Source organism: Balaenoptera borealis, assembly GCF_965194805.1.
Source record: "Balaenoptera borealis genome assembly, chromosome: 7".
Lineage (NCBI taxonomy): Eukaryota > Metazoa > Chordata > Mammalia > Artiodactyla > Balaenopteridae > Balaenoptera > Balaenoptera borealis.
Window position 1 is genome coordinate 60470639 of NC_138864.1, and position 23190 is coordinate 60493828.

At 36.8% G+C, this 23190-nt stretch overlaps 1 protein-coding gene across 4 annotated transcripts in view; it reads left to right on the forward strand.

The window, feature by feature from the left end:
• Positions 1-23190, forward strand: part of CRPPA (CDP-L-ribitol pyrophosphorylase A) — a 426528-nt gene that overhangs the window by 113941 nt on the left and 289397 nt on the right. The gene's annotated exons all lie outside the window — the stretch shown is intronic.

Here is a 23190-nt window from a genome sequence, read left to right on the forward strand (position 1 = left end):
GCTTGAAGTTTGATTTTCAAATGATAAATTGAATGCAGGTGTTCATTGTTTACCTCATTGTGAGATAGCCTATTTTGTTTCTACTTGAAACATTCTGAGTATGGTTCTGTAACTGCAGAGTGAGGAACCTGTGCATGCATGCCTTTGATTTAGTCTTTCTCTAATGTGTATATTCTTTGTTGGGCAAACTTCCCAGGCTGCTTTGCAGAACTAATACTGTGAGTGATGTTAAAGCTGGAAAAATAGATATGTAATCGGATTATTTGTAACCATGGACCATTATATGATTACCATAAAACAATAGTTCCTCACTTTTTTTGTGTTATAAAAGCTCTGACACTTGTAGAATCCCTTCCCAGAAAAATAACTGCATTATACACACAATATTATTTTCAGAGGTTTTTCCAGTCCCTCTGAGTCCTATTCACTCACCTCATGTTAAGAACTCTGCTACATTCTCATGTGTTGTTTAGGGGAATATAAATTGAAGCCACCTCTGTGGATGACAATTTGGAATTACTTACCTGTTTCTGGGTAAAGATGACCAACTGAACAGGTATCTAGTTTTGTTCACTACTCAAACCTCACTAAATCCACTTAGCAAGGGATTAAAACCAACATGAACCCATAGAAATAAGGAGAATGAGAGGTGGTGATGGCAAACAAATAAATAACCAGAAAACAGGTGAATAAGTAGTAACTGATGCAGTCGATCTGAGAAGGCTGAATTATAAGAGAGTTGTAGGGAAAGCTAAGAATTAAAATTGACTCCAGTCGAATTCCCCAAAAGTTCAGGACCTGGTAGTACCAGGTACTCCTAGAACTGAGTGAAGGGAGACAAAATTAGGTAGTTTTGCTGGAACATATTTAAAAAATAGTCTGATCTCTAAATCACCTTCTCTACTCTATGATACCCCCCTCCCCCCCCAAGAGACAAGTGGGGGTGAAACGCTTCCTCCGTCTGGGGAGAACACTGGGTGCAGTTGAGGGAAGGAGTGCCTTGCCCCAGTGACTAACAGACCATGTGCACATTGCCTGCCCGATGTGGGAAGCCCATGGTCTCTTCTCCCACTCAGCAGCCAGCATCCTGGAGGCTTGGCTTTCTCTCCTGGCTGGAGATTGGAAGTGTTTTATTTGAGTAATATGTCTAGTCAAAGAAGAAAGACCTAAAAGTACTAACCTCAGAGGTTCCCCATCACCGTATAGTGACGCTCACCGTTCACAAACCCCACCCCTGCACTCATTGCTTAATAGCTTTTTAATCGTCCACTCTTAAATATAAGCTGACGACTTTACCATCCCATGTGAAGAATGCACTTTACTGTGGAAAATAGAGGCCAAAACAAACAGGAAAACATAATATGAGGAAGCAGCGAATATGTAGAGAAAGGAAAACTTTTAAAAATATCATTACAGAGATAGAAGTTCATTGCCAACATGAAATAAGATCAGAATGCTCAAAAAAAAAAAATGTTCAGAGGATAAAAAAGATCTGGGGTTAAAAATAAATCTGAGGAACTTTCCCGTGAAGGATAAAAAGATGAAATATAGGAAAGAAAAGAAAATTAGAAGTCCAGTCAAATAAAGTCAATATTCAATAACAAAACTTTCTGAAAGAGAAAATTGAGAGGAGGAAATATCAAAGAAATAATGCAACAAAAAGTGTTTTTAAAGCTTACCTCTTATATTTCTTTGCTCAGAAAGCTATTAGAGGATGTGTTCCACAGAAAGGAGAGTGTCATTCAAAAAGATTATGTGGGATATTGGAGATTCATGATAGGAGAAAGATGAAGAGTATCCCCAGGGTCATGGTATAGAGCGTTGTCAGGATGATAGCTGTGTGTCACTGTCAGAGGACAACAATCAGTCCATGCTGAAAAAGGTCAGAAGACTCCAAAAGTGACTTCTTCAGGAACATAAAGTTGGTGAAATGCCTTATGTGTGTGAATACCTTGAGAGTAGATCTAGACAGATAGCTGTTTGCTGTTGAATGAGTCATAAGTACGTAGAAAACCAAACACTTGAAACAAAAGAGAAGTTCTAATTCCAGGAAAAACAAAGACTTGTGTAACCTAGCTATGAGTAATGTTTACATCGTCAGTAATGTAAACACACATTGATTTAACCAAAATTAGGATGTTGAAGGCATGGGGAATGGGAAGTGTTGGTGTGTACTGTGGTGATGTTGGGAGGAGAGAAGACAAAGTTCTTCCATATATGATGGCCAACTCAGAAAATAAAGAGGCAGCATTACAAGTATGTTATTTAGAGAGATGGTGTGATGGTAAACTATTTAATTGCAATTGCTCAGGCCTGACAGTGTTGTGATTTTGTACCCTTACTATGGCCTCCTGGTAAGTGAAGTATATTTCTCTGCTCCTTGATTCTGGATTTGGTCTCTTAACTTGCTTTGGGATTTTAGCAGATGTGATATAGGCAGAGGCATAAATGTGCTTGTGCTGTTGGGCTTGCCCTTTGGTGCATCTGTTGCCTTAAGGAAGGCATACTCTCGTGGCTGCCCCTCCATTGTGGCCTGCAGTGTGAGACCCACAGATCAGAACTGCCACAGCCAACCTACAGTCCTGCAGCTTTAGAGCACAGTCATCTCAGCTGTCCCACAGCCGTGTGTGAGAAAGAAGTGTATTACTATGTGCCACTGAGATTATATGTCCATTTGTTACTCACTGATAGTTGACTGTTACACATGGAAATGAATATTAGAAGAGTCAATTGAAAGAAGGAAAAATGATTGTCTCTGGAGAAGACAAAGTAGGGTGAAGGGGGTGAGGTTGACTTTTTCATAACAAATCTTACAGAGATATTTGGTTCTTTGAACTATGTAGTTTGATAACTGAAATGTATGAACTAAAAATTTAGAAAATAGAACAGATGACATGATTTTGTAGTTGGAGTTTATAAAGGAAATCTAGTGGATGGACAAGAGATCAAGGCAGTTAGGGTGCTAGTAATGACATTTTTCATGCCTTCCACCATAGTCTCTTGGTTGATGAAGGGCAGTCTAAGAAAGTGAACATTTCCTAATCACGAGCAAATGGAAGTTTTATAGGATTGGATGCCTCATTCAGGGAAAAGGGCAACTTCATTGTGAGAGGGGAGTAAGAGAAATGATGGTTAGATCCTCCAGTCAGACTGGATTATGGAATGAAAAGTTTCAGAGGAGTCACAGATAAAGGTAAAAATCAAGTTCCCAACAACAGAAATTAGTTGTTCAAGTGAAGATAAACGTCAAGGAAATGGCTAGAATATTTAAAGTTTGTGCACATGGACCTTGAATTTAGCCAGTATAATGTCAGTAATTGGAGTAAAAAGGAAGACTCATCCCATGTGCCTGAAACTGCAGAGCCTATGAAGTAGTGAGAGATGATAGTGTTATGCAGGTTGGAACATTGTCCAGATGACATGCATTTTGGAAGGAAAGAGTGTTTTGCATGGAAGAAGAGCAGTAAGGATCTGGAATGTTAATCCTGCCTTCGTACCCTGCCTTTGAACCACTTACTAGTGATGGTTGGGAAAAGCAGTAGAAACCAGTTGAGAATGCTGGTGAGCAATAGGTATTCCTTCAAATCTAGGAGGTGAAGAACCTATTAGGTAATGAGTTTGAGTGAACTGAAGCGTAACAGAGGATGGTACAGGAGAAAGGGCTGGGAAGGAGGTTAACTATAGGGTGATGGTCCACGGAGACTGACTGAACAGTGTGAGAGGTGTATTATAAACTATTTATTTGATGTTAGTCACTTAACCACTATGTAGAAAAGACAGGAAAACAATATACACATAACAAAAAAGCTTCAACTATGTGTGATTTACAGAACAAATCAAAACGGAAAGAGAATATCCATGTTTGTAATTGTCACAATTGAGAATAATATACTTTAAAACTTTGTTCATCTTCTACCTTTATTCTTCCAATTTCACTGCTAATTTTTCTTCCATTTTTCTTAATGCCAACTAGGTGTAAGGGAAAGTAGAAGGAGAAGGTTGTACACATTTTCAGAGCTACCCACACTACAGAGAAAATAGAACTCTACACAACCATTAGATATTACTGAATAGCTTCTGGCTGCTTTTTAAACCCCAGTTTGTATGGTTAACTATCTGTATTATAATCACTAACTAGCCAGAGTTTATCAGGGAATAACCATAACCGAGACACTATGCCAGACACCTTACATCGCTATTATGTTTGCTCTTTTTAGCAACTCTTACTCTCCATTTCTTAAAGTGGAACAATCTTGAGGGATAGACTACTAAAATATCTTCTCCCCAGTCAGACAGCTCGTTCTGTAGAAAGACCACAGCTGGAATCCAACTGACTGCAACATGCATACCACTTGGTAACAGTGCATCAAATTCAGTAAAGTACATATATACTTTCATTATCTAAGCAAACCCTATCTAAGGACTTGTTATGAATTTTAATGCAGTTTTCAAATTGCTTTAAATTACTGTTAGAAAAAGAAAAGAACAAGAACAAATTGACTGTATGAGAATTAATATCCCATGTGTATCATAATGGTAGCCAGATTTAAAATTGTATAATACAGTAATACACATACTATTTTTAGATTCAGGTGCTTAGAGCTTTAAATGCTCTGCAACTTAATTATCACCAGAACATCAGGTTGATTTGTTGAAAGTATTAAATACAAAAAAATACTTTTTTTGTTTAGAAACAAAATCTTAACTCTTATAAGCATATAATTCTTGGGAATATAACATTTATACTGCATATTACATTATACTACATAAATACTACATGAAGTTTTTTTTCCCAGTAAGTACAAGGACCATGTACACATGGCAAGGGTAAAAATAAAATCTTCGTGTCAACTCTGTCTCTTGGTCTTTCTTCCCAGAGGCAATTTCTCCTGAGACCTTCCAAAGAGATTCTACTCTTTATTAAACTGCATGTTTATGCAGAATCTTTTATTTTCCATTTGTAGGCATCCATCCTGAGGAAGCTCAGTTCCCTCTCTTACCTGTTTTGTCACTCTGCCTCCTAACTAGCCATCATCTTGAGACTGTTCCTCACTACTCTTCTAGCTGTTCTCTTTATTCCTCTCCTGTTAGGATATCATGCTTTCTGCATCTTATGTCTTCCCTTTTCTCACTTCACTCCCCAGTTTTGTGGAGCACCATCCCCTGAGAAAGAGTGTGTGGGGAACTTCTGCTTTCCATGCACGTAAGGAGCTTAGAAATTGTCACTCTATCCTAACAACAAGGAGAAAGTTAAACAAACTGAAAAATCAAAAACGTGTCTTACGTCAATCAGAGAAGGGAAGTCACAGGGCAAACCGCTGTCTTCAAAATTGCAGAAACAGGCAAATACAGAGACTCACAACCTACTGGAGCAAAAATCCGTAAGCAGAAACCCCTGCAGGAACCAGTGCCAGGGTGGGAAAACCTAAACTGCAGTTGATAAGTTACTGGAGACACAGTGGGGACAAGTCAGTGTAAAAAGCTCCAGGGGTTACCCTGTCACGGGGAGCCCCTCCCCCACTTCTATGCGTTTTCCCCGCAAGAGCTCAACCAGATTCTCATAGTGAGTATACGAGAAAAATCCCCTCGTACTTCTGGCAAGGGGAGGGGAAAAGTAACCATTTTGAAGTACCAGAGAGCATTGTTCTTTTTAACAAAGTTGGTCTTCCAGAGAACCTGATGTACCAGAGCCTAAACTTTTATTCAGAGCCTTACATACCTGGGAGAATGGAAATACCCAACTCCAGCTCATTCCAGCTACCTGCCCCACATAATGGTGGGGGACTGGGAGCACATGTGAAGTTCGATCCAGGGGCACAGACTCATTAAATGACTGTGACGCAATCATAGGACTAAAGAATGATTCCTCACGCATCCCCCTCCCCCATCTTAACACCACATTACTGAAGGCCTGTTTACTGCAGTTCCTTTTACTCTGTGCATTATATCTGGCTATTAAGAAAAAATTGCAAGGCACAATAAAAGGCAACAAGCACAGTTTGAAGAGAGAGAGCAAGCATCAGAACCAGAGTCAGAAATGGCAGACATGTAGGAACTATCAGACCGAAAATCTTAAAATATTAACATACTAAGGGCTCCACAGTTAAATTAGATAACATGCAAGAGTGGAGGGACAATGTAAAGAGATGGGAATTCTGAGAATAAAACGCTGGAGAGCAAAAGCACTAACAGAAATGAAGAATACCTTTGGGCTCATTAGTAGACTGGACACAGCTGAGGAAAGAGTCTCTGAGCTTGAGGATGTCATAATAGAAACTCCCAAAACTGAAAAGCAAAGAAAAGACTGGAAAGAAATGAACAGAATATCCAAGAACTGTGGGACAACTACAAAAATTATACATAAAATGGGAATACTAGAAGAAGAAAAAGGACGAGACTATTTGAAGCAATGACTGAAAACATCCCGAAATTAATGTCAGACACCAAATCACAGATCAAGAAAGTTCAGAACATCAAGAAGGATAAATGCCAAATACATTACACCTAGACATATGATAATTAAACTGCAGAAAACCGAAGAGAAATAATCTAGAAAAAAGCCAAAAGGGGGAGGGAACACCTTATTTATAGAGGCACAAGGTAAGAACTATATCAAAATTCTCCTCAAAACCATGCAAGTAAGAAGAGGGTGGATTGAAATACTTAAAGCATTAAGAGAGAGAGGAAAAAAAAAAACAACCTAGACTCCTGTACTCTTGAAAATTATCATCCAAAAGTGAAGGAATAACATAAGACTCCAGGACAAACATCAAGCGAATTTGTTGCCAGTACACCTGCCTTTCAATAATGTTAAAAAGTTCTTCAGAGAAGGAAAATGATATGGGTCAGAGATTTGGATCTACATAAAGAAAGCAAGGGAATTGGAGAAGGATTAAGTGACGATTAATGAAAAAGCTTTCTTTTTCTTATTCCTAATTGATCTAGCAGATAACAGGTTGTTCAAAATAGTCAACAGTGTGTTTATATGCTGTGTATGTTTATATATACTTATGTATACTTAACATATAAGTAAAATGAATGACAGCAGTGATACAAGAGAGGGAAGGGAGGAAATTGGAACATTTTGTTTTAAGGTACTCACACTACCTATGAATCAATGCAGTATTATTTGAAAATAGTGGTAAATGTAATTGCAGATTCTAGGACTGCCCCTAAAAAAAAACTATAACTGAAATATTAAGACAGGAGAAAAAGAAATCATATAAAATGTTTAATTCAAACCACAAAAGGCAGAGAAGGAACAAAAAAGAACAAGGGCCACAAAAGACAGTAACAAATGTGGTAGATACTGATCCTACTATATCCATGATCTTACATGTCAATAATCTAAATACACCAATTTAAAGGCAGAGAGGGTCAAAAAACAAGACCAAATTGTATGTTATCCACAATAAATCTACTTTAAATAGACATAGATTAATAGTAAAGGGATGGATGAGTAGTATTCTATTGTATATATGTATACCACATTTTCTTTATCCATTTATCTGTTGATGGACAGTTAGGTTGCTTCCATATTTTGCCTATTGTAAATGATGCTTCTGTGAACATTGGGGTGCATGTGTCTTTTCAAATTAGTGTTTTCATTTTCTTCAGATATATATCCAGGAGTGAAATTGCTGGGTCGTATGGTGGTTATATTTTTAGTTTTTTGAGAAACCTCCATACTGTTTTCCACAGTGGCTGTACCAATTTACATTCCCACCAATAGCACACAAAGTTTCTCTTTTCTCCACATCCTCGCCAACATTTGTTGTTTGTGGTCTTTTTGATGATAGCCATTCTGACAGGTGTGAAGTGATATCTCATTGTGGTTTTGATTTGCATTTCTCTGATTAGCGATGTTGAGCATCTTTTCATGTGCCTGTTGGCCATCTATATGTGGTGTTTGGAAAAATGTCTCTTCAGGACTTCAGCTGATTTTTTAAAATTGAATTGTTTGTTTTTTTGATGTTGAGTTATACGAGCTGCTTATATATTTTGGATATTAACCCTTTATCAGTCACATCATTTGCAGATATTTTCTCCCATTCAGGAGATTGTCTTTTCATTTTGTCTACAGTTTCCCTTGCTGTGCAGAAGCTTTTAAGTTTAACTAGGTCCAATTTATTTGTTTTTGCTTTTGTTTTCTTGCCTTATGAGACAGAGCCAAAAACAAAAAACTTTTACAATTTATGTGAAACAGTGTTCTTCTTATGTTTTCTTCTAGGGGCTTTATGGCTTCCAGTCTTACGTTTAGGAAGACTTACTCTGAATCCATTTCGAGTTTATTTTTGTATATGGTGTGAGAAAATGTTCTATTTTCTTTCATCTACATGTAGCTTGCTAATTTTCCCAGCACCAATAATTGAAGAGACTGTCTTTTCTCCATTGTATATTGTTGTCTCCTTTGGCGTAGATTAATTGACGATGACAGCATGGGTTTATTTCTGGGCTCTCTACTCTGTTGTGTTGAACTATGTGTTTGTTTTTATGCCAGTACCATACTCTTTTTTTTTTTACTACTGTAACTTTGTAATATAGTTTGAAATCAGGGAGTGTGATACCTCTAGCTTTGTTCTTGTTTCTCAAGATTGTTTTGGCTCTTCAGGGTCTTTAGTGTTTTCATACAAGTTTTAAAATTATTTGTTCTATTTCTGTGAAAAATGCCACTGGTGTTTTGATAGGGATTTCATTGAATCTGTAGACTTCCTTGGGTAGTATAGTCATTTTAACAGTATTAATTCTTCCAATCCATGAATACGGTATATCTTTCCATCTGTTTGTGTTGTCTTCAGTTTCTTTCAATAGTGTCTTACAGTTTTCCAAGCACAGGTCTTTTACCTCCTTAGGTAGGTTTATTCCTAGGTATTTTTATCTTTTTAATGTGATAGTAAATGGGATTGTTTCCTTAATTTCTTTATGATAGTTCATTATAGTGTATGGAAATGCAACAGATTTCTGTATATTAACTTTGTATCCTGCGACTTTGCTGAATTCATTCATGAGCTCTAGTAGTTTTTCAGTGGCGTCTTTAAAATTTTCTATGTATAGTATTATGCCATTTGCAAACATTGATGGTTTTACGTCTTTTCCAATTTGGATGCCTTTTATTTTTTGTTTGATTGCTGTGGCTAGGACTTCCAATACTCTATTGAATAAAAGTGGTGAGAGTGGGCATCCTAGTTTGTGATCTTAGAGGAAATGTGTTCAACTTTTCATTGTTGAGTATAATGTTAGCTGTGGGTTTATCATGTATGGCCTATATTATGGTGAGGTATGTTATTACCTCTTTACCCACTTTCTGTAGAGGTTTTACCATAAATGGATATTGAATTGTGTCAAAAGCTTTTTCTGCATCTATTGAGATGATCATATGGTTTTTATTCTTTAATTTGTTAACATGGTATATCCCATTGATTGATTTTTGTGGATATTGAACTACCCTTGCATCCCTGGGGTATATCCCACTTGATCATGGTGTATGACCCTTTTAATGAGTTGTTGGATTATGTTTTCTTATATTTTCTTGGGGGATTTTTTCATCTATGTTCATCAGTGATATCAGCCTGTAATTTTCTTTTTTTGTGATACCTTTGTCTGATTTTGGTATCAGGGTGATGGTGGCTTCATAGGATGGGTTCAGAAGTGTTCCTTCCTTTGCAATTTTTTGAAATAGTTTCAGAAGGAAAGGTGTTAACTCTTCTCTAAATGTTGAGTAAAATTCAATTGTGAATCCATCTGGTCCTCGACTTTTGTTTGTTGGGAAGTTTTTTTGTTTTTTTTGTTTTTAAATTACTGATTCAATTTTATTACTGGTAATTGGCCTGTTCGTATTTTCTATTTCTTCCTGGTTCAGTGTTGGGAGACTGTACATTTCTAGGAATTTGTCCATGTCTTCTAGGCTGTCCATTTTATGGACATATAGTTGTTTGTAGTAATCTCTTATGATCCTTTGTTTCTGTGTTATCAGTTGTAACTTCTTTTTTGTTCCTGATTTTACTGATTTGGACCTTCTCTCTCTTTTTTTCTTGATGAATCTGGCTAAAGATTTATCCATTTTGTTTATCTTTTTAAAAAACCAGCTCTTAGTTTCTCGATTTTCTTTTCTTTTTTTGTTTCTATTTCATTTATTTCTACCCTGATCTTTGATTTCTTTTATTCTAACTTTGGGTTAGTGGAAGATACGGTGTGTACACACACTCACACACACTCAAATACAATGGAATACTACTCAGCCATAAAAAAGAATGAAATTTTGGCATTTGCAACAACATGGATGGACTTGGAGGCTATTATGCTAAATGAATTAAGTCAGACAGAGAAGGACAAATATTTTATGACATTACTTATATGTGGAATCTAAAAAAAATCAAACTAGTGAATATAACAAAAAAGAAATAGACACAGAGATACAGAGAACAAACTAGTGGTTACCAGTGGGGAGGGGTAAGAGGGCAGGGACAGGATACAGGGGTAGAGGATTAAAAGGTAGAAACTACTCTGTACAAAATACCTAAGCTACAAGGGTACATTGTACAGTGCAGGGAGTATAGCCAATATGTTATAATAACTATAAATGGAGTATAACCCTTAAAAATTGTGAATCACTATATTGTTACATCTGACACGTAGGTAGTATCGTAAATCAACTATAACAAAAAAAATGTAAAAAAAGAAAAAGTAAACAGGTGAAGAAAGACTTACCATGCTAACACTCATGGATAGCAGAGGTAGTCATTAATTTCAGAGTAGACTTCAGAGAAAGTAAAGTTACCAAGGATAAAGAAGGATTTATTTAAAGATATAGGATTCAATTCTCCAAGAAGATATAAAAGTCCTTAATATTATGTGCCTAACAACAGAGCATCAAAATGCATGGGGTAAACCTGATAGAACTGCAAGCAGAAATGGATAAATCCACTATTATTGTTGGAGACGTCTACACCCCTCTATTAAAAATGGACAGTTTCAGGGGCTTCCCTGGTGGCGCAGTGGTTGAGAATCTGCCTGCCAGTGCAGGGCACACGGGTTCGAGCCCTGGTCTGGGAAGATCCCACATGCCGCGGAGCGACTGGGCCCACGAGCCACAATTACTGAGCCTGCGCGTCTGGAGCCTGTGCTCTGCAACAAGAGAGGCCGCGATAGTGAGAGGCCCGCGCACCGCGATGAAGAGTGGCCCCCGCTTGCCACAACTGGAGAAAGCCCTCGCACAGAAACGAAGACCCAACACAGCCATAAATAAATAAAAATTAAAAAAAAAAATGGACAGTTTCAGCAGGCAGAAAATCAGTAAGGACATAATTGAACTCAACACCATCAATCAGTTGGATACAATAGACATCTGTCTACTATTTCATCCAACAATACTGGAATATATATTCCTTCCAAGTTGACATGGAATGTTAGTCAAGATTACATTCTGGGCCATAAAACACACCTTAATAAATTTCAAACAATAGAAATCATACAATGTCTGCTCTCAGACCAAAATGGAATTAAACTAGAAATCAGTAACAGGAAAATAAATGGAAAATCCCCAAACTCTTAGAGATTAAATGATACATTTCTAAACACATGCATCAAAAAATAAATATCAAGAGGAATTTAAAAAATATTTTGAACTAAACACAAATGAAAACACATCTCTTCAAAATTTTGAAATGTAGCAAAGTCAGTACTTGAAGAGAAATACATAGCATTGAGTGTATATATTAAAAAAAAGAAATTTAATCAATAGTCATTTTAACATTTCATATTAGGAAGTTAGAGCAAATTCCAAAGTAAGCAGAAGAAAAATAGAGCCAAATCAATGAAATGGAAATCAAAATCAGACAAAATCAGTAGATAAAACTATAAGCTTGTCCATAAAATCAATAAACCACATAAGAAGAAAAGACACAAATTACTAATACCAAAAATGGAATAGGAGACATCTTTACAGAACCAGTAGACATTTAAGGATAATAATGGAATATTATGAACAATTCTATGCCCTCAAATTCGACAACCTAGATGAAATGAAACAATTCCTTGAAAGACACAATCAGTGAACTCTCACAAGAGTAGACAATCTGAATAGGCCTACATCTATTAAAGAAATTGAATCAATAGTTAATAATTTTCCAAAGTAACACCAAGCCCATATGGGTTCACTTGGAAATTCTAGCTATTAAGGAAGAAATGATAATAATACTGGACAATTTCTTATAGAAGATAGAAGCAGAGGGAGGATTTCCAAACTCATTCTGATGCTAGCCAAACCAAAACCAGTCAAAGATGTTATAAGAAAACTACATACCAATATTTCATGAACATAAGTGCAAAACTTCTTAAACAGGATCAAACAGTGTATGTAAGGAATTATAGACTACACCAAAGTGGGATTTATCCCAGGTATTCAAGGCTGGTTGAACTTTACAAAATAAATTATTAGAATACATTACATCAACAGGATGAAGGAGAAAAATCAAGTAATTATTTCAGTAGATGCCGAAAAAGTATGTGATGAAATCCAGCACCCATTCATAATTAAAAACTCTCAGCAAACTAGGAATAGAGGGGAACTTCTTCAACTTGATAAAGATTATCTACAAAAAACCTACAGCTAGCAGCATACTTAATGATGGAAAACTAGAAGTTTTCCCACTAGGATCAGGAGAAAGAAAAGGATGTTCTCCTCACCCTTTCTTTTTAACATCATACTGGTATTCCTCGTCAATAAAATAAGAAAAAGAAACACTGATTCATGAAGACGTAATAAAACTGTCTTTGCAGATGACATAATTGTCTATCTAGAAAATCTGGAGGAATTGACAAAATACCTCCTGGAATTAAGTCATTATAGAAAGTTTGCAGGATTCAGAGTTAATGTACAACTGTCCTTTGTGTTCCACCTGTTCGTTGCTGGTATATAGGAATTTAAAATTAAAAACACACAATTTATGTTAGTGCCCCCAAATGAAATAGTTGTAAATCAAACAAAATATGTGTAAGGTCTATATAAGGAAAGTTCTAGAACTGTGACCAAAAAAACCAAACCAAAAGAAAACAAAACAAAAACCCAAAAAACAAAACAAAAAAACTGAAGTAGAGAGAGATTCTATTCATGGATAGGGAGACTCAGTATTATCAAGATGTCAGTTCTTCCCAATTTGATCTACATACTCAAAGCAATCCCAATAAAAAACTCAGCAATTTTTTTTTATAGATGTTGATAAACTTATTTTAAAGTTTGTATGGAGAGACAAAATACCCAGGACAGCCCATAAAATTCTGAGGAACAAAGTTGGAAGACAGACACTACTTGACTTCAAGACTTGCTGTAAAGTTGTAGTAATCAAGTAATCAGAATAGAGAGCCCAGAAATGGACCCACGTAAGTATAGTTAACTGATCTTTGACAAAGGCAGTACATTGGAGCAAAGATAGTCTTTTCAAAAAATGATGTTAGAATAATTGGACATTGACATGCAAAAAAAATGAATCTAGACACAGACCTTATACCTTTCATAGAAATTAACTCAAAATAGATCATAGGGCTTCCCTGGTGGCTCAGTGGTTGAGAATCTGCCTGCCAATGTAGGGGACACGGGTTCGAGCCCTGGTCTGGGAATATCCCACATGCTGCAGAGCAGCTGGGCCCGTGAGCCACAATTACTGAGCCTGCGCATCTGGAGCCTGTGCTCCGCAACAAGAGAGGCCGCGATAGTGAGAGGCCCACGCACCGCGATGAAGAGTGGCCCCTGCTTGCCACAACTAGAGAAAGCCCTCGCACAGAAACGAAGACCCAACACAGCCATAAATAAATAAATTAAAAACAAAAATAGATCATAGACCTAAATGATAAACACAAAACTATAAAACTCCTAGAAGATAACATAGGAGAAAACCTAAATGATCTTGAGTACTGTGATAACTTTTTAGATACAATACAAGGGCATGATCTATGAAAGAAAGAATTGATGAGCTGGACTTCATTAAAATTAAAAACTTCTCTATGAAGAACACTTTGAAGAGAATGAGAAGACAAGCCACAAATTGAGAGCGTGTATTTGCAAAAGACATGTGACGAAGGGCTCTTACTCAAAATATACAAGGAACTCTTAAAACTCTGAAAAAACCCCAAACTATTCAGTTAATAAAAGGGTAAAAGACACCTCATCAAAAAAGATAGACAGATTGGGAATAAGCATATGAAAAGATGTTCTACATCATATGTCATTATGAAAATGCAAATTAAAATGAGATACCACTACACATCTATTAGAATGGCCCAAATCCAGAACACTGACAATATCTAGTGTTGGTGATGATGTGGGGTAACAGGAACTCTCATTCATTGCTGGTAATAATGCAGAATGGTACATCCACTTAGGAAGACATTTTGACAGTTTCTTACAAAACTAAACATATTCTCAGCATATGATCCAGCAGTTGTACTTCTTTGTCTTTACTAAAATGAGTTGAAAACTTATATCCATACAAAAACCTACCCTTGAATATTTATACCAGTTTTTCTCATAGTTGCCAAAACTTGGAAGCAGCCAAGATGTTCCTCAGTAGGTGTGTACACACATACACTGTGGTACATCCAGATAATGAAATATTATTTAGTGCTAAAAAATAATTCAAGACATGAAAGACATGGAGGCACTTTAAATGTATATTACCAAGGGAAAGAGGCCAATATGAGCAGGCCACATACTGTATGATTCCAGGTATATGACTTCTGGAGAAGGCAAAGCGATGGAGACAGGAAAAAGTTCATTGGATGCCCGGGATTGCGAGAAGGGAGGAGGATGAACAGGAGGAGGACAGAGAATTTTAGTGCAGTGAAGATATTCTATATGTTACCATTGTGGTGGATACATACCATTATACGTTTGTGACAACGCGTAAAAGGTAAAAAACTAAGAGTGAACCCTAATGTAAACTGTTGACTTCAGGTAGTATTGGCGTGTCTGTGTAGGTTCATTGATTTTAACCAATGTACCGCTCTGGTGTAGGATTTTGTTAGTGAGGGAGACTGTGCGTATGTGGGGATGGGGGTAAATGGGAAATAGCTGTACTTTCTGCTCAGTTTTGCTTTGAACCTAAAACTCTAAAAACCAAAGTCTGTTAAGAAACTTAGAATGAAAGAGTACATAGGAATTAAAATTCTATTGAGACTTCCAATGTTTCTAAAAGTTCATATTCTGCCTTCAAACATGATATATAGCTTTTCTGGGAGTATGGTTTTATATTGACAACCACTGCCTTCAGAATTAGGAGGAAACTGTTCCATTGTTTTTCTGATTGGCTGCTAAGTAGCCTTGTCCAGTTTGGATTCCTACTTCTTTATAAGAGACTTTTTGTTGTTGTTAATTGGATTTGGTATATTTTCGTCTCTTAGCTTCTATATTCCATAAGATTTTTTAAATTTGGGAACTCATGTTCTTTATTACTGCAATTAAAAAAATTATTTGGTTGTTCGCTTCTCTGAGCCTTTTCTGATCTTCTGATTTTTTTAAAAGTAGTTAATTAATTAATTAATTAATTAATTTTTGGCTGCGTTGGGTCTTTGTTGCTGCGTGCGGGCATTCTCTGGCTGTGGCGAGTGGGGGCTACTCTTCGATGCAGTGTGTGGGCTTCTCATTGCTGTGGCTTCTCTTGTTGCGGAGCACGGGCTTTAGGCACGCAGGCTTCAGTAGTTGTGGCATGTGGGCTCGGTAGTTGTGGCACACAGGCTCAGTAGTTATGGCACACAGGCTTAGTTGCTCCGTGGCATGTGGGGTCTTCCCAGACCAGGGATCAAACCCATGTCCCCTGCATTGGCAGGCGGTTTCTTTTTTTTTCTTTTTTTTTTTTTGGCTCACGGGCTCTAGAGCACAAGCTGAGTAGTTGTGATGCAACTACTCCACGGCATGTGGGACCTTCCCAGACCAGGGCTTGAACCCGTGTCCCCTGCTTTGGCAGGTGGATTCTTTTGTTTTCTTTTTGTTTTTTAAAAATTTTTAATTTAATTTTATTTATTTTTTTATACAGCAGGTTCTTATTAGTCAACAATTTTATACACATCAGTGTATACATGTCAATCCCAATCGCCCAAATCATCACATCACCATCCCCACCCCCACCACGGCTTTCCCCCCTTGATGTCCATGCGTTTGTTCTCTACATCTGTCTCTCAATTTCTGCCCTGCAAACTGGTTCATCTGTACCATTTTTCTAGGTTCCACATACATGCGTTAATATACGATATTTGTTTTTCTCTTTCTGACTTACTTCACTCTGTATGACAGTCTCTAGATCCATCCACGTCTCAACAAATGACCCAGTTTCGTTCCTTTTTATGGCTGAGTAATATTCCATTTTATATATGTACCACATCTTCTTTATCCATTTGTCTGTCAATGGGCATTTAGGTTGCTTCCATGACCTGGCTGTTGTAAATAGTGCTGCAATGAACATTCGGGTGCATGTGTCTTTTTGAATTATCGTTTTCTCTGGGTATATGCCCAGTAGTGGGATTGCTGGGTCATATGGTAATTCTATTTTTAGTTTTTTAAGGTACCTCCATACTGTTCTCCATAGTGGCTGTATCAATTTACATTCCCACCAACAGTGCAAGAGGGTTCCCTTTTCTCTACACCCTCTCCAGCATTTGTTCTTTGTAGATTTTCTGATGATGCCCATTCTAACTGGTGTGAGGTGATACCTCATTGTAGTTTTGATTTGCATTTCTCTAATAATTAGTGATGTTGAGCAGCTTTTCATGTGCTTCTTGGCCATCTGTATGTCTTCTGTGGAGAAATGTCTATTTAGGTTTTCTGCCCATTTTTGGATTGGGTTGTTTGTTTCTTTAATATTGAGCTGCATGAGCTGTTTATATATTTTGGAGATTAATCCTTTGTCCATTGATTTGTTTGCAAATATTTTCTCCCATTCTGAGGGTTGTCATTTCGTCTTGTTTATGGTTTCCTTTGCTGTGCAAAAGCTTTGAAGTTTCATTAGGTCCCATTTGTTTATTTTTGTTTTTATTTCCATTACTCTAGAAAGTGGATCAAAAAAGATCTTGCTGTGATTTATGTCAAAGAGTGTTCTTCCTATGTTTTCCTCTAAGAGTTTTATAGTGTCTGGTCTTACATTTAGGTCTCGAATCCATTTTGAGTTTATTTGTGTGTATGGTGTTAGGGAGTGTTCTAATTTCATTCCTTTACATGTAGCTGTCCAGTTTTCCCAGCACCACTTATTGAAGAAACTGTCTTTTCTCCATTGTGTATCCTTGCCTCCTTTGTCATAGATAACTATAGGTGCGTGGGTTTATCTCTGGGCTTTCTATCTTGTTCCATTGATCTATGTTTCTGTTTTTGTGCCAGTACCATATTGTCTTGATTACTGTAGCTTTGTAGTATAGTCTGAAGTCAGGGAGTCTGATTCCTCCAGCTCTGTTTTTTTCCCTCAAGACTGCTTTGGCTATTCGGGGTCTTTTGTGTCTCCATACAAATTTTAAGATTTTTTTGTTCTAGTTCTGTATAAAATGCCATTGGTATTTGATAGGGATTGCATTGAATCTGTAGATTGCTTTGGGTAGTATAGTCATTTTCACAATATTGATTCTTCCAATCCAAGAATATGGTATATCTCTCCATCTGTTGGTATCATCTTTAATTTCTTTCATCAGTGTCTTATAGTTTTCTGCATACAGGTGTTTTGTCTCCCTAGGTAGGTTTATTCCTAGGTATTTTATTGTTTTTGTTGCAGTGGTACATGGGAGTGTTTCCTTAATTTCTCTTTCAGATTTTTCATCATTAGTGTATAGGAATGCAAGAGATTTCTGTGCATTCATTTTGTATCCTGCAAGTTTACCATATTCATTGATTAGCTTTAGTAGTTTTCTGGGGCATCTTTAGGATTCTCTGTGTATAGTATCAAGTCATCTGCAAACAGTGACAGTTTTACTTCTTCTTTTCCAATTTGTATTCCTTTTATTTCTTTTTCTTCTCTGATTGCTGTGGCTAGGACTTCCAAAACTATGTTAAATAATAGTGGTGAGAGTGGACATCCTTGTCTCGTTCCTGATCTTAGAGGAAATGCTTTCAGTTTTTCACCATTGAGAATGATGTTTGTTGTGGGTTTGTCGTGTATGGCCTTTATTATGTTGAGGTAGGTTCCCTCTATGCCCACTTTCTGGAGAGTTTTTATCATAAACTGGTGTTGCATTTTGTCAAAAGCTTTTTCTGCATCGATTGGGATGATCATATGGTTTTTATTTTTCAATTTGTTAATATGGTGTATCACATTATTTGATTTGCGTATATTGAAGAATCCTTGCATCTCTGGGATAAATCCCACTTGATCATGGTGTATGATCCTTTTAATGTGTCTTTCGATTCTGTTTGCTAGTATTTCGTTGAGGATTTTTGTATCTATGTTCATCAGTGATATTGGTCTGTAATTTTCTTTTTTGTAGTATCTTTGTCTGGTTTTGGTATCAGGGTGATGGTGGCCTCATAGAATGAGTTTTGGAATGTTCCTTCCTCTGCAATTTTTTGAAAGAGTTTTAGAAGGATGGGTGTTAGCTCTTCTCTAAATGTTTGATAGAATTCACCTGTGAAGCCATCTGGTCCTGGACTTTTGTTTGTTGGAAGATTTTTAATCAGTTTCAATTTCATTACTTGTGATTGGTCTGTTCATATTTTCTCTTTCTTCCTGGCTTAGTCTTGGAAGGTTATAGCTTTCTAAGAATTTGTCCATTTCTTCCAGGTTGTCCATCTTATTGGCATAGAGTTGCTTGTAGTAGTCTCTTAGGATTCTTTCTATTTCTGCGGTGTCTGTTGTAACTTCTCCTTTTTCATTTCTAATTTTATTGATTTGAGTCCTCTCCCTCTTTTTCTTGATGAGTCTGGCTAATGGTTTATCAATTTTGTTTATCTTCTCAAAGAACCAGCTTTTAGTATTATTGATCTTTGCTATTGTTTTCTTTGTTTCTATTTCATTTATTTATGCTCTGATCTTTATGATTTCTTTCGTTCTGCTAACTTTGGGTTTTGTTTGTTCTTCTTTCTCTAGTTCCTTTAGGTATAAGGTTAGATTGTTCATTTGAGATTTTTCTTGTTTCTTGAGGTAGGCTTGTATAGCTATAACCTTCCCTCTTAGAACTGCTTTTGCTCCATAGGTTTTGGGTTGTCGTGTTTTCATTGTCATTTGTCTCTAGATATTTTTTGATTTCCTCTTTGATTTCTTCAGTGATCTCTTGGTTATTTAGTAACGTATTGTTTAGCCTCCATGTGTTTGTGTTTTTTACGTTTCTTTCCCTGTAATTCATTACTGATCTCATAGCATTGTGGTCAGAAAAGATTCTTGGTATGATTTCAATTTTCTTAAATTTACTGAGGCTTGATTTGTGACCCAAGATGTGATCTATCCTGGAGAATGTTCCGTGCGTACTTGAGAAGAAAGTGTAATCTGCTGTTTTTGGATGGAATGTCCTATAAATATCAATTAAATCTATCTGGTCTATTGTGTCATTGAAAGCTTCTGTTTCCTTATTTATTTTCATTTTGGATGATCTGTCCATTGGTGTAAGTGAGGTGTTAAAGTCCCCCACTATTATTGTGTTACTGTCAATTTCGTCTTTTATAGCTGTTAGCAGTTGCCTTATGTATTGAGGTGCTCCTATTTTGGGTGCATATATATTTATAATTGTTATATCTTCTTCTTGGATTGATCCCTTGATCATTATGTAGTGTCTTTCCTTGTCTCTTGTAACATTCTTTATTTTAAAGTCTATTTTATCTGGTATGAAAAATTTCTACTCCAGCGTTCTTTTGATTTCCATTTGCATGGAATATCTTTTTCCATCCCCTCACTTTCAGTCTGTATGTGTCCCTAGGTCTGAAGTGCGTCTCTTGTAGGCAGCATATAGATGGGTCTTGTTTTTGTATCCATTCAGCAAGCCTGTGTCTTTTGGTTGGAGCATTTAATCCATTCACGTTTAAGGTAATTATCAATATATATGTTCTATGACCATTTTCTTAATTGTTTTGGGTTTGTTTTTGTAGGTCCTTTTCTTCTCTTGTGTTTCCCACTTAGAGAAGTTCCTTTAGCATTTGTTGTAGAGCTGGTTTGGTGGTGCTGAATTCTCTTAGCTTTGGCTTCTCTGTAAAGCTTTTGATTTCTCCGTCGAATCTGAATGAGATCCTTGCTGGGTAGAATAATCTTGGTTGTAGGTTCTTTCCTTTCATCACTTTAAATATGTCATGCCACTCACTTCTGGCTTGTAAAATTTCTGCTGAGAAATCAGCTGTTAACCTTATGGGAGTTTCCTTTTATGTTATTTGTCGTTTTTCCCTTGCTGCTTTCAATAATTTTTCTTTGTCTTTAATTTTTGCCAATTTGATTACTATGTGTCTCGGTGTATTTATCCTTGGGTTTATCCTGTATGGGACTCTCTGCGCTTCCTGGACTTGGGTGGCTATTTCCTTTCCCATGTTAGGGAAATTTTTGACTATAATCTCTTCAGATATTTTCTGTGGTCCTTTCTCTTTCTCTTCTCCTTCTGGGACCCCTATAATGTGAATGTTGTTGCGTTTAATATTGTCCCAGAGGTCTCTTAGGCTGTCTTTATTTCTTTTCATTCTTTTTTCTTTATTCTGTTCTACAGCAGTGAATTCCACCATTCTGTCTTCCAGGTCTCTTATCCGTTCTTCTGCCTCAGTTATTCTGCTATTGATTCAGTTTTCATTTCAGTTATTGTATTGTTCATCTCTGTTTGTCTGTTCTTTAATTCTTCTAGGTCTTTGTTAAACATTTCTTGCATCTTCTCGATCTTTGCCTCCATTCTTTTTCTGAGGTCCTGGATCATCTTCACTATCATTATTCTGAATTCTTTTCTGGAAGGTTGCCTATCTCCACTTCATTTAGTTGTTTTTCTGGGGTTTTATCTTGTTCCTTCATCTGGTACATAGCCCTGTGCCTTTTCATCTTGTCTATCGTTCTGTGAATGTGGTTTTTGTTCCACAGGCTGCAGGATTGTAGTTCTTCTTGCTTCTGCTGTCTGCCGTCTGGTGGATGAGGCTATCTAAGAGGGTTGTGTAAGTTTCCTCAGCAGGTGGTTTCTTAACCACTGTGCCACCAGTGGAGTCCCTGATTTTTTTTTTTTTTTTTTAACATATTGGACTTTGTGGTTGAGTCATCTATTACCTTTTTCTGTTTTCCACCCTTCTAAATATTATCCTCTTAAATATTATCCTTATTTTATGAGTATAGACACTATCATTCTGGTGTTATTAAGTCTTTATTAACTGTATAGTTTCTAGTTTCTACAAAATACTTTATTTTTTGCCTTTTTCACCTTATCTTTCATTTTAGTTTTACCTTGGGTTTCAGTTAAATCTGGATTTTTTGCTCATGTGTGTATGTTGGAGACTGGTTGGATTTGGTGGATTTTATAAGTGAGGCTGTTGATTGTGAGGTTCACTGTAAGGTGACTGGGGTCGGCAGTGTATGTGGTGACCTCTGACAATAGTGTGCTAAGGGCTTCTGCCTGAGGAGAACATTGTTAACACTATTTTGGGCTCCAAGTTTAGGGAGGCAGAGGGTTCTCTGCACCTATGTATTTGTGTGTTTTTCATGTGATCAATGATAGCACTATGGCCCCCATGCTGGATAATGTCGATACTTTGTGTAGTTAGACATTAATTAACTTACTTGATTAAAATCTACCATCTCGTTGTGTGCTTTATTTTTGTTCCTTTTCTTTTTTTCTGCCTGCCTTTGTATTAATTTCTCATTTTATGATTCCCTCTTATCACTATTGACTTCTTACTATAAAGCGTTTGTTTAGTGATTACCTTAAGTTTAAAATCACAGTCACTTTGAAATACTATTACAGCTCTTCATGAGCATCCAGTAACAGGTTGCTGAAGAAGACCCTGCAGGTGGGTATAAACTCCTGTTGTGGCTGTGATTCCCAGAGATTCTACGTTCTCCTAGTTTCCTCCACTCAGTATTTAACAGTTTGTCGGAATTTGTAGGTGATTTCTTCTTACCTGCCTGTATGGCACTCTCTCCCTTTTTGGGGGAAGCATGCCTTTTCTTAGATTTAGGGCTACTTGGTAATCCTGTGACATCAGCTCTGATGTTTTGAGAAAAAGTTCTGCTTTTGCAGTTTGTCTGCTTTTTTCTTTCGTTGTGAAATGAGCATCATTTTTGTTAGCTTTCCATATCTAGGCAGAAGTAGAAATCGTCATCCATGTTCTTAAGAAACGCATTCTAAGGTTTAATGCAAAAAAGTTACCAAAAACCCCGTAAATAGTTTTAATATTAATCTATACAGTGAATAACAGCTTCAGACTATTTCTGCCAAGATGGCTCAGTATCTGTTTCTAGTATATATTTCATAAGTACCTGATCCATCATTTTCCTTGTTTCCTGTTGGCTCTGTCGATTGGAATCCTGAAGACTTCATGCAATTTGTAAGCTGTTGCCATCTTGGCTGGTACATCACGTGAGTGGCAGGAGCACAGCATCAAGTAATTCTCATCCCTGAGATACAAAGGAAGTAGCTGTTCCTGTGGGTTCCTCTTAGTATGCACTTTGTGAGCACTTTTAAGGCTGTCCATGAATGTGTTCAATATCTAGCATCTGGAAAGAGGCAGGAAAAGGGTTATTGCTGGTCATCTTTGGGATTTAACCGTGTGTTAGGAGAGAACTCTTTTTTTACTGTAGGTTGGTGTCACTTGCATACTACTAGATGAGCCTGTGTAGACGTTGAAAGTAGAATGCAGAGGTTTACCAAAACTTAATTTATTTGAATGTAACTACTGCTGATAATACTATATTAAAGATGAAAATGTTTAATAAATGTCATGTTATGTAGTATATCAGTATAGAAAGTTTAAGCTGAGACTGTTCTGATTAATTTGGGACTCTGGGTATACTTGATGGTTATATTTTCTTGTACATTAACTTCATAAATCATTAAAATTTGGCATTTTGTGATCTCCAGTACAATAAAGATTGGCAAAGCGTGCTAAATGTCATATTCATATTTGTTGCCTTCCTGCAGTCTGTCTTATATGGATATGCTCTTTGTAAAATGCAAATCCAGCAGATGTCTGCAACGTCTGTATCTTTGTTTGGCACTTTTAGCCTGAAGAGTATCCCTATGCTTGAGTTTTATTCAGTCTTTGGAATGAGATCAGAA